Source organism: Lissotriton vulgaris, chromosome 11, assembly GCF_964263255.1.
Source record: "Lissotriton vulgaris chromosome 11, aLisVul1.2, whole genome shotgun sequence".
Lineage (NCBI taxonomy): Eukaryota > Metazoa > Chordata > Amphibia > Caudata > Salamandridae > Lissotriton > Lissotriton vulgaris.
In genome coordinates, this window is record NC_141699.1 from 997,998,336 (window position 1) to 998,013,108 (window position 14,773).

General features: G+C 41.8%; 1 long non-coding RNA gene across 1 annotated transcript; it reads left to right on the plus strand.

The window, feature by feature from the left end:
- Positions 1-458: 458 nt before the first annotated feature.
- LOC147683857 (uncharacterized) lies at positions 459-1,250 on the plus strand. The gene is made up of 2 exons (XR_015301068.1): positions 459-499; positions 991-1,250. It is a non-coding gene; the product is annotated as an uncharacterized LOC147683857 (long non-coding RNA).
- Positions 1,251-14,773: the final 13,523 nt, after the last annotated feature.

Below are 14,773 nucleotides of genomic sequence, written 5' to 3' on the forward strand. Positions count from 1 at the left end.
TCGATTCAGCGCTTAAGCCTTTACAGTCACAGTGCACTGGACATAGCCTCTAGCCCTGTTTTGTATTTCCCTGTAGATTCCCTCTTAAATACTGAGAAGAGCCTTTTACGTATATCACAGAACGGTCCGATGTTAAGCATAAGTTACTGGATCTTCTTATAGTCACCTAAGACTCCAGGTACTTTTCTTATTTGAAAATTGGCAGTGTTACGCTTAATTTCACCTTAAGGGACATGCTCGTCCAACAACTAATAGGACATTTCCAATAGTCGGGTTTGCACTTCTGTAAATGCTTCCCATGTGTACGTTTTTTTGGCTCATGCTGGCTAGATCACAGCTATTTCTATTTAATATGTTGAGATAATACTTTAAAGCAACCCCGTTTTATGTAACATCGTTAGCTCATTCGGTGTCCATCTACATCATTTCTCCACAGTGTTTTTACGTGATAGATACCAGGGAAGACTCAGAGAGCGTATTATCCATCACCCTCCAGCTGGTAGGTTCATTATTTTCCCATTCTCCCGACCGTGCGTATTAGAGCAAGCATAAACACACTGTTGGTTATTCAATCTTTGTGACCCTTACTGCAGGTTATGATATATACTGGCCCTACTTATATGGCAGTTGCTCGGTTTTTTATGTTCACCCACAGACCACGCACATATACTCAGATGTTTTTATGTGTTATTGTTCTAGAATAATGAGCGGTGTTTTCTGCTTAAGTATATTTTCGTTAGCTGACTATTAGTCTGTCCTTCCATTAGATGGGCAGCACTACTACATAGGATGAATGTCTTATTGATCCACACTAGGGGATATGTACAATGATTTTTCTGCATAACACAGTTGATATGCTCTAACGATTGAATGTTCTTTTAATGACAAATTTTGAAAGCTATTTCTTTTTTCCTCCCTGTGTATACTGTTCATCCTTTTGCAGTTGAATTTTTTTGACACATACATTTCTCTGTATTATATTTGCTCTAGGTACTCGCCCCTGAAGAAGGGAACAGGGCTTCCCGAAATGCATCGGGCGACAACTAGAAACTACACTTAATGTTATTTCTTCAAATGGATTAACTTGAAGCATAGTGGCTCATTAAGTCACACATATATTTGTATTTTGCTCTTGTTATCAACCATATAGAGTTATGTAAAGATAACATTGCATGATTAATAAGATGAGTTGAAAAGGCAGGATTATTACTGAATAATCACTGTGAAAAATAAAATTTATGTTGGCAATATCCAGGTATAGAACTTTTGATTCATTAGCATTTTATCATATGTTTACTTTGTGAGAATAACTTTCTCCTAGGAACAGTGCATCCTGCATGTAGGCTCAGCTTGCATTTTCAGTCACTGTTTTGGTACTATGTAGCCAACATAGTCTAGCAGTTTGCACCCTTAAGTTCATTTTGCTAAATTGATATAAATTTGAGTGCTCCTCTTTCTTTGTAATTGTTTTAATAGGTAGGCATGCCCAGGAGTTTCTTTTCACACTACGCCACTAATCACAAGCTTGCTTTCTCACTGTAGCATGTGAAAACATTTAAATACAGCGTGTTCAATTTTTACGGCAGACAGGTACATCTATATCCCAGGGAGCTTCTTCATTTCTCTAAAGTGAAGGCCAGTAAATGATAACAAACTGGGCTCACAGGGACAGAGAGTGGCTATTCAGACCCGCCCATGCCAAACATGTACATAGCTGTATTAGCCACAGCAAAAAAGGCTTTCAAGCTCTAAAAAGACTTTATAGGAAGGAGAATTAGCTGAAATAATACGTCAACTATTATATTTAGTTCACTTTCTGTTCATTCTAGCCCGCTAAAATTCTTGTAATATTTGCTATAGTTTGCTTGAACACATTCCGCACTGGAGTGGCTTCAAAATAAAGCCTTATAAAATGCTAGTCCCGATTGCTTTAGTGTGCTTTTTTGGAGGAAGGGTTGGAGGCGCCCTAGTAAAACACCTGTGATTCTTGTAGGTGGTATTTAATCCTAATGTGGATGTCCTTCAGGTATGTTTGGAGTGGTTCATTGGACACCCCTGACTGTTTTACATGCTCCAAATGGTATTCTGAAGCACAGGTCCTGCTTAGAGCTAGGGAAATATACCAGGTACGTCCATGAGTGGCCCTGGCACACAACACTGTGTGCACCACATGGCAGGTACAAACAATTGGGGCACTTAGTGCATGTTGTGATTTCATGGCTCTTAACCCCTTGGGCGCGGCCGCGATTCTGCGCCTGTGCGGCAGAATCGCGAGTGGGTGGGTTCATGACGGCCCCCCGCCGTCATCAGCATACGCCCACAGTAGTGCATGACGGCTGGGGGCCGTCATCAGCATCGAAGGGGTTAAACTTTCTGATGAAGAAAAGAATGTGATATTTAAAACTATGCTCCTTTCCCTTTCTGCTCTAATGTCTGATATTTTCACTTGTATACATATTTTGTGTTCTAGTACTTGGGGTTCGGTGTGGCTTTGTGTTGCTGTGCTTCAGTGCCCTTGTACGTTTTTGGATACAATTCTGTATTTTTCCCAAGTATGGTTGCCAATGTTGCGATCTTATTAGAAGTGTTCCCTGTTTTATTTTTTGTTGAGCTGAGCTCTGATGCCAGCAGGACTCCAAAAATGCACATACATTCTGAGTGAGAGTGGCCACCTACCTTTTAACCCAGGCTGTTGTGGCACAGACAGCGATGGCATCATGTCTAGCCGGAGACACAAGCCTTTTTAATGGTCCCCTCTGAGGAAGCTTTCCACTGGCCTTCCTCTTTAAAAGATTCATCCATTCCCTGTAACCGGGGCCCTTTGCCTTCTTCAAATGTGGGAATTGTATGCAGGATGCTTGTTGTATGGTTGGGACTTTGTAAGTTGTGAATAGACTGGTGGGTGCCGGGTTGATTGCGGGCCAGGGGTGTCCATTATGGACAACCCAGAATCCATGTCTATTTCTCTGTCCACATCTCAGAGTCCATGCCTATTCCTCTATCCATTCTCCAAAACCGGTTTACCTGTTGGGTGGGGAAGGTCTCGATCCCTCTCACTTTGTCAGTTGTTTAGGTTTCCCCTGCTTATGTGAAACTCACCCTCCATCTTTTCTGTGTTCTGGCTGTCTACCTTTGCATCTGCCTTACGGATAAAGGCTAATAAACATCACTGTTGAGCCAGCTTAAGCCAGTGTTAGTGTGCACAATGGACAGGGAGTCCACTAAATCTGGTTAGTAACAGCAGGAAATCTTTCCATTTGGATTGGAGTAGCCTTTCAACCTGCTAAAGTAGCATACCCCTTGGTTGGCGGTTCGTCTGGCTGCCAAACTAATATAATTGTGGTCTTCAGAGGGTACTTAGTTAATCTTCATTGACTAGACACTGCGGAGTCTTACACACCTGTGCAAGAAAGGAATGAGGAATGCCAGTGCCAGGAGTGGAACTTGTACTGAGTTCCAGGTTAGACTAGGTCTGATAATGTCTGTGGATGGGCCTTACTCCTTCTCCATAGCAAAGACTGAAGGCTCACCTGACTGTGAGAGGAGCTGGACTGTGGTAGAAAAGTGTTGCCTTCTCCACCAGATTGCAGCCCAAGACCTACCTGACTGAGAGGACAGCTCAACAAACTGAGACTTCCAGTGGACCACGAGGTACCCCTGCTCCAGAAGCAGAGCAAGAAAAACATCATATATGTTGTAGAGCTGCTTCTTTATTTTCTGAAACAAAGGAGGGTGCACATGCACCATCTTAAGCGACAGTATCACCTCTAATCCCCTTGCCTCAGCCCTGTAGGGACCAGAAGTTGGATCCATTGGATCAGAGGAGGCATTGCTCATTCCATAACTGATCACTCATTATTCTAAACCGTCTGTTTTCAGAGTTATTGCTGGTTAAAGATGCAGTATCATTTAACTTATATCTGGCCAGTGATTACCTGTGCAACCCTGGACTGATGCCATTTTTGTGTTATCTGTGTTTTTCTTTGTTTTTCATGTTTGACTTTTAATGCAGTAGCAACGCCAATCATTGATAGGTCCTGAAGAAAGCCTTGGACCACTTATCCAATAGGCTGAAACATGTCGAACTCATTCAGAAGCAGTTATGTATAAAAACTGCGTTTTGCACTGTTTTTAATAGGGATTACAAGAGATATCCCAATAAAAGTCTTTCCTCTCCTGTAAATCCTTTCTTAACTTCACTTTCACACTTTTGCACTGCGCCTATCACTTTCACATACTGTTGGTGATCACATCTATGTGATGAATGAGAGGCTTTGTTTCTCTCTTCTTTCTGTCCTTCCTTTACGACCCATTCAAGAGTTAATTCACTAGCATTTCCTCTATGATCAAGAGGTACAGTGGATGGCAGGAGGGATACCCAGATGATGACACTGATGACTTCGGTGAGTGATGGGAATCTGATTTTTCCATAGGGTATCTTCATTCTGTTTACTTTCATACTGTAGTACTCTAGCTGTTATATTTGTTCTGAGTCCTCTCTCCAGATAGGATTTCTGTTTCAGTAGACCGCTGGATAAGGTTTTTGTTTTAAAGGAACACACATACACAAGAACTAACCACATCGATGATACAAGCACCCATGTACATATCCAACACATGTAAAGGCATAGGACGTATGATGTTAGCACGCACACTTTTACCACGCATACCATTACCACGCATTTTTTACAACGCGATACCTTTACAACGCATAGTGCTTTGGGTGCTGGATAGTGAATAGTTTAATTTACTATTCCAACACCAGTCCCCGTGGACACTAGGGAAGGTTATTGGATAGTAAATTAACCTATTCATTAGCCATTCCCTAAGTCAGATCGCCTCAAAGCGCTATGCGTTGTAATGGTATGCGTTGTTACAGATGCGTGGTAATGGTAATGCGTGCTAAAAGATGCGTGCTAAAGGTTGTATACCATAGGCATACAAACTCACAATCTGCATAAACGTTCACATAAAATACACAGAAAGGACATGTAGATGCATACAACTCGCATATAGGCACAATTGCACACTTCCACAGCTTGCCAGTTCGTGCTGTATGATCAGCCAGAGCTTTGTTCTTGGCCAGCAGATTGGAAAGATTTAGTTAATTTTTTTTATTTGCATAGCTAATTAAAACCATTGCAATAGTAGCACTACAAAATTCATAAAACATAATTGTTAAAGTCGTTTAAAATCCAAGGATGGAAAATTCATTATAGTTAAAACACAATTAGGTTGTGCTAGTTAAGAAAAGTCAATAGATCACTGAAGGCTGAGATTTGTTTGTCTCAGATTATCCGTTCTTGGCCAGCAAAATGTTGCATGTTGAGATTTTTAAGCAAATACTTAGATTCATTAAAACAAAACTACCACACCTGCAAAGGTTTGTTGGCTAAGAAGTCAAAACTTGCTGACTGTCACTTCACAAGTAAACCAATGCATTAGTTCTACACATGGATGGTTAAAAAAACGATTACATTTAGTGGCAGATTTACTTACAATTTGAGCTGGGTATGCCTCCCAAAAGTGACCAAACTGAGGCACACTGTTGATTTAGGATTTACTTTCCAGCATACAACTTTATTTGTGCTGGATAGTAGCCCTAAAATAATGCAAAGTAGCACTAGCACTGCTTTGAAGATCTCTGGGTCAAGGCAGCGCCCCATGGGTAGTACTTTGGATTTCATTTGCAACCGCCCATAGGTTTTGACGCAGAGTCCTATCCACTAATAATGGTAGACAAGGTTTTGCACCCAAAAAATAATGCCTCTTTGATGAAAGCGTTAATAAGGAGAAATGTTTTCGTTTCTACTAACCTTACCAGCAATGCGTATGTGCTGTAATGTGTATAACAGTCGTATATTATAACTGTTAAACTGTGTCATAGCTTAGTATTTTGTAATGGAAGGGTGTGGGGAGGGGAGTGAAAGAATGCAATATCTTTGTAGATATGGTACTTTTCTGCCCTCTCACTTTTTTGCAAAACAGCCACTTTGGCTGTGAATTAAAACTGAAACATGCATGTTATGACTAGGTTGCTATTGGGTTTTATTTATTTATTGTTGTATTGTGAGATCATAAGCATTGCATTTGTGAGTGATTATTTGCATGACTGTTTTGCAAGTTATGGATTATAGTCCTGATCGAAACTTGAAAACTTCTGTTATTTGGTTTTAATTTGTAACCCTACAGTGTTATAACCAATGCAAACCATAAATTAACTTTAACATGTGTTTGTTTTTCAGTGAATTATTGGAGCTTTTTGCATAGGCACAACATCCAAGATTTCCTTGCGGCCAGCCCTACACAGGTTACCATCCCCAACTGCGCATGGCCTTTTGGGTGGTGCTGTAGGTGATTGGCCTCCTGCTGGTGCTGTGTCCAACCCTTCACAGACTACCAACAGGGTATTGGCCAGAAGGCCTGTCCAGAGGTCAAGTCCTATGCCCAATACTCCATGGGTGTCCAAGCAGTGCTGTGCACTGCAGTGCCGCGGAGTTGGCCACAGGACCTGACATTCAGGTCCTGTGTTCCACCTCTGGAGGCAGCCAATAACAGCCATGTTCGCTGGGTTAGACATCGGAAGAGCCTCCGGCCAGCCCCTACACCAACTCACTGCAGATAGGCAACACCCGCAGGGTACCACCTTCCGCAAGGCACCACAGGGTTGGACCTAGGCCCTGGCCAATGAGCTGGCCTCTGCCCATCTCCTGTGCACAACTGTCCACGGCTGCCAACACCCCCTGTGCATATCCTTTGGCTACAAGCAGTAAACTGGGGCCACAAGCCATGGCCTCTGTCCAAGCCCTGTGCCCACCACTCTGTAAGTGGCCAAACCAACCTTGTTTGGTTGGTGTAGCAAAATTGACCGCAGGGCTCAAACTCTCCATAAGTTGCCAATATCTGTAGCACACACCTTTGAGCGTGTGCAATGGTGAGTGGCCCTACAGCCAACACTCTTCTGGAGAATAACTCCTGTTGTGCTTGGCCTTCAGCTAAGGGCAGCTACGGGTTGGCCATAGGCCCTGACCTCTGGCCAGTCTAAGCTTTTAACTCTCCAACACGGCCAACACACGCAGACCATGGCCTTTTGGCTGTGCTCAAAGGAGGTTGGCTGCAGTGCCTGGATGAACATTCTGGGGCAGCCCACCCCAGCTGCGCACAGTCTTCAGCCAAGCACTTTGGGGGTTTGACACAATGCCTGGCCCTGTGCCCAATCCTTCGCAGGTGACCAACACCAGTAGAACACAGCCTTTTGTCAAGTGCAATGGGGATTTTCTGCACATATCCCACCTCAGGCTGCCAATCCCCAATATTAAAAGCCTTCGGCCTTGTGCAGCTGAGTTAGCTGCAGGGTCTTGCGTCCAGCCAGCTACTCCTACCAGCTCTCTTCGGATGGCCGTATAAGTGGTGACTGATCACTATTCAATGCAAACTGAAGAACTATGGGTGTGGGCCGATGGTGTAATATCCTAGTACTCCGAAAGGGCTGCAAGACTAGACCTACTAGCTCTATTCAAAAACTTCATATAAATGAAAAATATCTTTATAGATAATAGTTAATTTTCTTCAATAAGAGATCCTGACACGAAGGTTTTAAGGGGGACAGTTGTAAAGCAGGAAGCCCGTGCATGGTTTGCAGTCAAATAAAATATCTCTTTTCTTCCCGTTGGATCCATATTTCTCACTTACAATGACCTGGCTGGAAATGTCAGCTTGGTAGGACTTCTTCCAGTCCTTTTAACCAAATTAGAGTAAAGATGGAAGGGAATACTAGTAAGCTGGCTTGTGCCTCTATCAATAAGAATCCTTGACTGAACAATGGGATCAAGTGGTAGATCATTTGTTTCAGCAGATTCAGGATGTCATGAAATCTGAATCTGACGTTGGTCTTCAGGTTCTCCTTGGACTTGTCTTGCCCAAAGAGCATTTTCCAAAAGATTCCTTTTTTTTAAAAGAAATTGGGCCCGATGTACCGGTCGGTAACGGCCGAATTCGGCCGTTACCGACCGGTATTTGGTGATTGAGATGTAGGGGCCATTATTTTACAGAATCGGTAAATTTACCGAATCGGTAAATTTACCGATTCTGTAAAATACCGAATCGGTCATTTTACCGATTTGGTAAATCCAAGATGTAGGTAGCACTGTTTACAGTGCTACAGGCCTTCAGAATTCGGTATTTTATCACCCAATACAATTGGGTGATAAAATACCGAATTCAGGTGTACATGCACATCTGTGCATGTAAACCTGTGCCATGTGACACACAGACATGCCCTTAGGGCATGTATGTGTGCCACATGGCACACAAGCATGGGATTGGGATGCTACAAGGTGTCAAAGTAACACCCCGTTCACCCTTGCAGGATTCGGTATTTACCGATTGGGTAAATACCGAATCGGTATTCCCCATTGATTCTTATGGGCTTCAAGGCCCATATGAATCAATAGGAAATACCGATTCGGTATTTACCGAATCGGTAAATACCGAATATTACAGATTCAGTAGTTCTAAAATAAGAATTACCTACATCTGCCCCCTTCCTATTTACCTACTCTTAAATACCGAATCGGTATGATTCGGTATTTAAGAGTAGGTAAATAGGAATTACCTACATCGGGCCCCTAATGTTTTGCAATTAAGGAAGATTAGGAGTTGAGAGAGCGAACTGTAGCCAGAACTAGAGTTAAGGCGAAAAAGTGACAAATCAAGAGAGTAGGAGAGAAGCAATCAAAGTTCTTTATCATTTACCTACAGATGGAATCTGAAGCTTTTAGGTTATCACACAATGGCTGAATGTGCAGAGTATAAAATATAATACCCATTCAGTGCTCTGTGTAATTTTCGTGGTCAATACGCATTTGAGATTAAACTTGGGTTGTTAATCCTGGGGAGAATAATGCCGGAGTATTTATTTTTGCATTATTTTTGCTCCAGCAGTGAGCTACTAATTAATTTTTATAATTTATTTAAAGTGAAAACCTTGTATGCCTCTCTTCCTTTAACATTACACTCTGCACTTAACCCTATCTTACCTTAATGTAAGCCTTATTATTTATTAACGGTAGTTACCACTATCCTTATCCTTTAATACTTACCTGTACTTTTTTTCCCCAGTGTTTGTAAATTCTATTTTACCTACCCTAAGGTTTTTATACCTCAAGGCAGCTAACCTGAAAATAATAATTTACCTGTCAATTATGTGGTACCCGCTCAAGAGCTTGTAACTTTGCAAACCTCTGGAAAGCCCACGAGAAAGTTGGATTGGACCAAATGGATAGAAAACAATTGATGGTTCCACCCGAAACAGAAATCATCAAATCCAGTTGCTTTTAGTGTTGTAGGGTCTTGAACACTGACCAACAATATCATCAAGCTACACTGTCAAGGACAGGGCACAAAGTAGATCTGATGAGTGCTCTTTTGAGAATTCACTTAGGAAAGAGTGATTCCCTCCCAGTAGTTACGGTGCCACACTGCACAGAATATTATACATGAAGAGGTGACATGTCTCCATGAGATGCTCACAGATTGAGGTAAAAACCCACAAACGGAAAAAAACATATTTGACAATCTATGTATTTCTAGCACAAAAATCTAGACTACCTTGGTCAAACTGACGAGGTATCAAACTTCCTCTGCCGTCAGGAAAGAGAAAGGAGACGAACAAGAAACAAGTCCAAATCCAGAAGACCCACAAGAAAGATCCAAACTCATGGAGGAAAATGGCAACAGTAGCAAAATAAGCTATGGAAGTCAACAGATGAAAGAAGATAGATCCCCAAAAAATCCAATTTGCTGAGAAAAATCACTGACAAAATGAGTAGCAATGGGGCGTTGAGAACAACAATTAAATCTTGCCTTTATTGATGCTGCCTTTTGTACGCAGCGTAATCAGCAGCTGACCTCATTGGATGATTCTCTGCCACATCTTGGATTGCAAGATTCCAAATACTCCCAGTGGAGAGACCACTATCTTTGGTTGGATTGGTCAACCTCAGTCCTTGATCGGAAACTCATTGTGTTTGTGATTCCAGGATGAAGCCCAAGTTTGCAATTTCTCATACAATACAATTTTCTGAAGGAGGACCACAATAACTGGTCTCTGTGCCCTCCTCTACCCATATCACACCCCCACGATTCCCCGCCACTGCGGAAGAGTCAGATCGACTCCACCGATCCGATGGTCCAGCTCTCACCATGGTATGGCATGCAGCAGAATGTAGCTTCCAATGCTAAAATTGTACAAAGTCTGGTAAGCTCTGATCTTCAACTTACTTCTGGTCAATAACCTGACATATACTCACAATCGTCAATTGTACCATGAAAAGAATTCCCGTCCCGCTCAGCACAATTACACCCATTAATTTGTTTTTGAATACTCCATCCTCTTTTTGGTGCATAGGTTCCCAAAACCCAACACTAGGAAAATATGAGTTCAAATTTGATTTGTAGCTATTGTTACACTCAACCCCCACCCCCATTATGTCTGTTCATGGAAAGCAATCACACTCATTGTAGAAATATCTGCTGTGTCACTACTTGGAGTAAACACATTGGGGCAGATTTATCAACACTTTGTGATGCCACAAAGTGACACAAAGCAGTGTAAATTGCTTATAAAGTATTTGCTTTCCTGTGAAAAACTTTGTTTGCATTGGAAAGTTGCCCTTAAAGTAGAGCGAATAGCGCTTTTTGTGGTTTGTGCTGTTTTGCATCACATTAAGTCATGGGAGCGCTCCATGGGTGGTACTTGGGTGTTGCCACACTACCACCCAGGGTTTTTGATTTCAAGGCCAGATTTACAAAGATTGATAGACCTGACTTTGCGTCAAAAATAATAACACGTCCTTGAAACGGCGTTAAGTAGAGAAATGTTTACATTTCTTTAAACATTTCTTTTTTTTCATATAACATTTCTTTATTAAAGAATTTTGAATTGTGGGACTGAAATCTCAAAACATTACAATCATTGAGTGTATGCTGCACGATACAGTCCACAGCCAATGTGTGAAACGCTAAGAAAATGCGAAAGGTGTACAATTGTTTCTGTTTGTACCCTTTCAGTACATACCCTATGCTAGACATCATGCACACACCTTTGCACTATGGTGTACATTTGTACGTATAGTGCTAGGTTGCCTTTATGTGTGTCAGTGCTAGGGAAGAAAGTAGCCACACATTATCTCAGTAGGTACGGCTCTGTGCTGCTCTCCTAGTATAACGCAGCACAGCAAGTTTGGTTGCTGCGCAGTACTACTTTGTAATAAATCTGCCACATAGCTTTACAAGGAAATTATATTATTCAAGTAATTCTAGAAAAGTAATTGATGCCACCATGAGCAATTCTGTCTGACCTACCTTAGAACTTTGAACTCATCAATGTACATGTCAGCCTATTGGAGGGAAGCTGCAGGGGACCAAAAGCCACCACTTCCTTTAAGTGAACAGACCACAATATAGGGTGCACCTTGAAAATCACATACCATTGCCATGTCCAGGGCCCGATTCACAGAACTAACTTAAGACAAAATCCTAAACTTACTACCATTTTGGTATTCACTGAAGGCACTTACTCCTTTTGGTATTCACAGAAGGCACTTACTCATTTTGGTATTCACAGAAGGCAATTACTCATTTCGGTATTCACAGAAGTTAGGACTCCTAACTTTAGGACTCCTAAATGCCTTCTGTGAATACTGAAAGTCGTAAAATTAGGATTTTTCTCAATTTAGTAGTAAAGTTAGGACTCCTAACTTTAGGACTCCTAAACTGAGAAAAATCCTAATTTTAAGACTTTCGGTATTCACAGAAGGCATTTAGGAGTCCTAAAGTTAGGAGTCATAACTTTACTACTATTAAATTGAGAAAAATCCTAATTTTAAGGCTTTCGGTATTCACAGAAGTTATTTAGGAGTCTTAAAGTTAGGAGTCCTAACTTCTGTGAATACCGAAATGAGTAAGTGCCTTCTGTGAATACCGAAATGAGTAAGCGCCTTCTGTGAATACCAAAATGAGTAAGTGCCTTCTGTGAATACCAAAATGGTAGTAAGTTTAGGATTTTGTCTTAAGTTAGTTCTGTGAATCGGGCCCTCAGTCATTATGTAAATATATACATGTAAAAATACTCTCACATGCAACAACACAGTATCAATCACAAATCTTAGAGATGTATACCAGGAGCCAGCTGGTGTACCCAGAGCCCAGCCATAATATAAGCTCTCAGAAGAAAAACCCATCTGCAACCTGGTGTTAAAGGCACAAGGACTGACTCTCCACCTAGCCCGCAGATCAGTCACCACCAACAAATGAGAGCAAGTGATAGATTCTGTTGATAAGCAAGGTGCAACCGCTGACCCGTTACACCTTCCCGGCAATTTTCTTCACTACCATGACATGAAGCTCTCAGCTCAGCTGCCCTAGGGGTCCAATAATTTACTTGTCTCAAATAGTTTTTATTACTTATATGACATGGGGCTGTCAACTCAACTCCCCTAGACATCCAATAATTTACATTTTCTGTATATTTTTAATTATTCCCATAGCATGGAGCTATCAGTTCCTAAAGGGATCCAAAAATTTAAGAACTTGATCCCTAAGGGAGTTGAGTTAAGAACTCCGGGGCAGAATTACAACCCCCTTGCGCCTCCTTACGTCGGCATTGGGTCACTTTTTTGATGCAACGGCGCGCGCAAACAATGCAGACAATTTACAACGTGGCGCATCTGGGGAGATGCGTCACGTTGTAAAGCCCTGCATCACATTATACCTGTGCTAGGTATAATGTATGCAGGCTAGGCGTTCCCAGGCAAAAAGCCATGTAGAACTGACACAATGAAATTTACAACATTTCACTGCGTCACTCTATGACTTCACTGCGTAAAAATCCCTACGCCTGCTCAGACCAGGCGTAAGGAATGACACAGGGCTTGTTGTATGGGACTCACCTATCTGTTGTGGCACATTGCTGGAGTTGTGTCACTTTCACACGCAACTCCAGCAATGCGTAACTTTTGTGCCAACAGATGCGTCAGTATTTCTGACGCATCTGTTAATCCTCGCGCCATGGAGCACTGTATTGTAAATACATCGCATCCATGGTGGTGCAAGGACATTTGCCACTGGTGCTAGGAAACTGACGCATCTATGCAGATGCATCAGTTCCTTGTAAATCTGCCCCTCGATGTCCATGTCATAGAAGTAATAAAAATACATCGAAAGTGTAATATTGTAGCAGAAATAGCATAGTGCTCCGACTTTCCAGAGATTTTGAACCCCTCTCCAATGCTTGTGTAGTGATAGATAAACAAGGTGCATACTGCTACAAAAGAATGTTGTTAACACGTGTGACCCATCAGCGCCTTTAATACACAGCCCTTGACCATAAAGGAAAATTACAATTTCCCCAAAAAACATACACCAAAAGTGCTCTGTGCCCCAGTGCAAGTCTTCTAGCTGCTAGACAGTGCAAGCAGCATAAAATAGAGCAGCAGAGAACAAATCAAGCAGCAGAGAAGTAGCGTAGATTAAAAACATGATTACTGTGCAAAACAGCAGGGCTAATCTGAAGGTAGAATCCTGATAATAGACCACTCGATGAGTGCCTTGAGGACTTGACTGATTCAGGATATATTGTTAGATCCCTGTTGTAATTTACTTTTGACATTACACTGTCACAATCGATTTTTCCAATTACATAGGAAGTAAGGCTGCTCCTGAGGAATGAGCTCTGAGATAAAACCTTGTCCATGGTTTGTGAACCTCAATTTTTCGACTTTTGTCCTAGGCACCGGTCTGGCTGACCCGCCACCGAGACGCGCTCTTTTCCTGACTGATGTACATCGTTTTGGTTACCTAATATTTTCCATAATTGAATTCAAATTTGTACACTTTTCCTTTTCTACCAAAGTAAATTCATATTACTGTTGTATGCTAATATTTATAAAACTGTATCCTATGTGAAGTGCTCTAACATCTCATGTTTATGCTATACAAAACCTTAAATTAAAAAAAATCCACAATTTGTTACAACTATTGCCGATACCAACATTCAAATCGGGTGACTGGCAGACCCGTTGTCTAGAATATTTTAGATTGCAATCCACATGGTTGATGCAACAAAGTGAAATAAACATCTCACAGTGTAACAACACCAATTCATGACAAGAATTAGTAGTTGGTAACAACCATTACACCTGTCCTTATCTCATCTGCTCTTGATGCACCATAGAGTCACGTTTCCTGGCCGTTGTGGGGTTGTTGGCCTGGCCTTTTAGAGGTCCATTAAAATCACCCTTAGCGTTCAATTTTTTCTCAAATATGTGCCCCTAGCTCTGGAGACAACCAACCATGATCTGCAAACACCAACAAACAAGTACTAGAGGAAATGCTTAACTTAATGTTCTGAGCCCCATTCCGGTGAGCCACTTTTCACCCACTATGCCACTCTAGAGAGACCTACCATATGCAAATCAGACCTGATCCTGCTCCAATAGGAATGGTCCTGTATGAACTGCCAGACCAGGTCCCTTCAAGATGGGAACACAACTAACTCCAATTTTAGTCAATTTAGGCCTTATCATTGAGGAATAGCTCGATTCTGGTGACACAGTCTTTGATATATCACTGGTTCCTGTCTGAGTTAGCGTGATGGAGCGAAAAACAATGGAGTGGATTGCAGACCAACATAATTGCCTGTGGCTGAGATTAATCCAAGCAATCCACCCATCACTTTTTTGTTTTCCACGATCGGCAATCAGCCATATCATGG